This window comes from Carya illinoinensis, chromosome 8, assembly GCF_018687715.1.
Source record: "Carya illinoinensis cultivar Pawnee chromosome 8, C.illinoinensisPawnee_v1, whole genome shotgun sequence".
NCBI lineage: Eukaryota > Viridiplantae > Streptophyta > Magnoliopsida > Fagales > Juglandaceae > Carya > Carya illinoinensis.
Window position 1 is genome coordinate 33841786 of NC_056759.1, and position 3148 is coordinate 33844933.

General features: G+C 37.0%; 1 pseudogene; it reads left to right on the forward strand.

Annotated features, from left to right (window-relative positions):
* Positions 1 to 1630: 1630 nt before the first annotated feature.
* On the forward strand, positions 1631 to 2900 carry LOC122274648 (annotated as a pseudogene).
* The last annotated feature ends 248 nt before the right edge of the window (positions 2901 to 3148 follow it).

The following is a 3148-nucleotide window of genomic DNA, read 5'->3' on the forward strand; positions in this document are numbered from 1 at the left end:
GTTCAAACGCAGGTCATTACCATAGCGTTCGAACATTGATCAGCACCGTTCGATCTCTTCTATCGTTCGATCTGTTCCTTTAACATTCAAACGTAATTCTATTGATCGTTTGAACGTATCTTGATAACCGTTCAAAAGATACATTAACGTTCGAACGGTAACTGAGAAGCATTCGAACGCCATTTTGGAACGAATTTTAACCGTGACAAAAAAGGTTATCGTTCGAACGGTATCGAACGGTCAATTTCAAAATCGTTCCAAAAGATATATTTTGAGACGAAATTGTGATTTTCGTCCCAATATATCTTCTGGGACAGTGATGTTGGGACGACCTTGGGACGAAATTTTTTCGTCCCAAAAAATCTTTCGGAACGAAATCTATATATTTTGGGATGAAAATTTTCATCCCAAAAAATGTTTTTTGTTGTAGTGTATATATAAGAGCAGAGATAATATATATCTCTGATCTGCCTGTCTCGGTATGTGGGTGTCTCTCTCAATCTCTTTCTTTTAAAACTACTGTACGTGCATCATCTCTGTATATTTTGTTTCCAGTTCCAAACAAACCAAGAAAGAATAAGGCTAGCTAGGCGAAACAGATCTAGGTTCTTGATGATCTTTTGTGCCTAGCTTGTGATAAATATGGAAGTGGGACGCAATAATATTTGGAATGATGTATTGGAGTGGGTGAAGCCAGCCATGTTAATGGTGGTGGTTCAGCTTCTAGTTGCAGGGGTGAATGTCTTTTACAAACTGGCTGCTTATGACGGAATGAGCTTGAGGGTTATTGTTGCCCATCGCTTCAGTTTCGCTGCTGCTTTTATCGTCCCTATTGCTCTCCTTGTTGAAAGGTATTAATTGTTTCATGTTCTTGGCCTTAATTTACATCTCTTGGAGACATTAATAATCACGTTTCATCATCATCTATATTTTATGCACAATATGGCAATTACTAATTTCTTTTCAAAAGCCATGCATCATCATCAATGCATGTTCGTTGTTAGTTCTCGCTTCTTAAGCTTTTGTGTCTATAATTTCATCATTATATAATATATTTACGGTGGGGGAATCTCAAGCAACTCGATCTAGAAGTTGTTCCAAACATTCTCTTAAAATTTTGTATTACCTCAAACGCAAAATCAGAGATTATAAACACATACACGAAGTGAATTCCAAATATTTATTGCTGTCCTTTTGAACTTTTCGAGCAACATTAAATTCTCAGTAAACACATTTCTTCATGTGACTATATATACTCTCTTAAAATACTCAAAGCCTTGACTAAACTTACAAAGTTTTAAGTGGAAGAGAGATAGACACATAAAGTGAGCATAATGTAGACAACACTTGTTGCTTACCTATAAACATTTCGAGTAGTATTAAATCAGCAATAAATGTTCTATGATCCACTTTAGCGTATCTATTTGACTATTTCTTCCTTAAAGACTCAAATATGGACAAGGGCTGGATGAATTTTTGTAAGTCGGGATAATCTCAACTCTTACTATGTACAGGGATATATCGGGATACTAATACAGGTTTTCGCAGGAAAAGTAGACCAAAATTGACTTGGCTAGTACTCTTTCAATCATTTCTTTGTGGATTATTCGGGTAATATTTAAGTTGCAATATGCCTTCTGCTATATATATATATTGGTTTTTCAGCAGCATAAGTACTGGTTAATTATGTCATCGACACCCTAATTATTTAATTAATTGTACTAGGCAATCATTATATCACAATTTATACATTGAGAGCTTGGCATTGACATCAGCAACGTTTGCTTCAGCCATGACTAACATCGTTCCTGCCATTGCCTTCATCCTGGCCCGTTCCTTTGGGTACCCCTCTCTGATCTCTCTTCTTTCTGATGATGTTGTATATACATAAAGAATGGATACATCAAAAGATCAGGAGTTCGTGTTTTTGACTAATTTCCTTCCTAGTTGACGAGCGCCATATATATATATATATATATGGAAATGATGATGATGATGTTGGAAACAGGTTGGAGAGGCTGGCACTGGGGACAACTGCAGGGAAGGCCAAAGTGTTGGGAACATTGATAGGATTAGGTGGGGCGATGCTTCTCACTTTCTATAAAGGTCCAGAAATCAACATTTGGTTAACTAATGTTAACCTTTTGCGTCACGATAATAGCCAACATCAAAGCCGCGGACATGACTCGACAACCCTGGAACCTGAAAACCGCCTATTGGGTTGTATATTGGCTTTAGGAAGTTGTTTGTCTTATGCCACTTGGTTAATAATTCAGGTGATCATATATATATACAGCCCAGCACATTACTGTTTTTTTATTAATGAAACCTATATACATGTGTCATGGTACTAATGTACGTTGTGATGGATTATTGACTAATTAGTTACAAATAATTGTTAGAAAACATGATGTAGGCTAAAATGATGGAGAAATATCCATTACACACATGAGAGCTGTGCTTGAGTAGTACCTACTCAAGCACAGCTCTCATGTGTGTAATGGGAGCAATCCAATCTGCTGTTTTTGCCCTATGCTTGGAGAGGGATTGGAGCCAATGGAAGTTGGGCTGGAATATCAGGCTTCTCACAGTGGCTTACTCGGTATATATACAGCTTATAATTGATACATGCATGGATATTTGTACGTACGTACTTAAATCATTTCTGCACGCCATTAGCTTGTCAATAAATGCATGTGAAAGCATTAGCAAAAGAATGATCTATTGATATGAGTTGTATGCAGGGAATCTTTGGGTCCGGAGTTGTGGTGACTTTATTGGCATGTTGTCTGCACATGAGGGGCCCTTTATATGTATCCAGCTTCAACCCTCTAATGCCCGTTTCAGTTGTCATCATGGGGTCTTTACTACTGAACCAAAAGTTGCACCTTGGAAGGTGAATTCTCTCTGCACAATTCCTTGGAATTACGATGATCTATATATTTGGTTGTATTTTATCATTTTATAAATATATATGTAATTAATTAATTTGCATATATAATTTTGAAATGACGATAGCATTATAGGAGCCGTGATGATTGTGTGCGGGTTATACTCGGTGCTGTGGGGTAAATACAAAGAGATGATCATGAAGAAGAAGATCGAGATGGTTATAAGTACTACGTCTCATGCGTGATCAGATCATAGC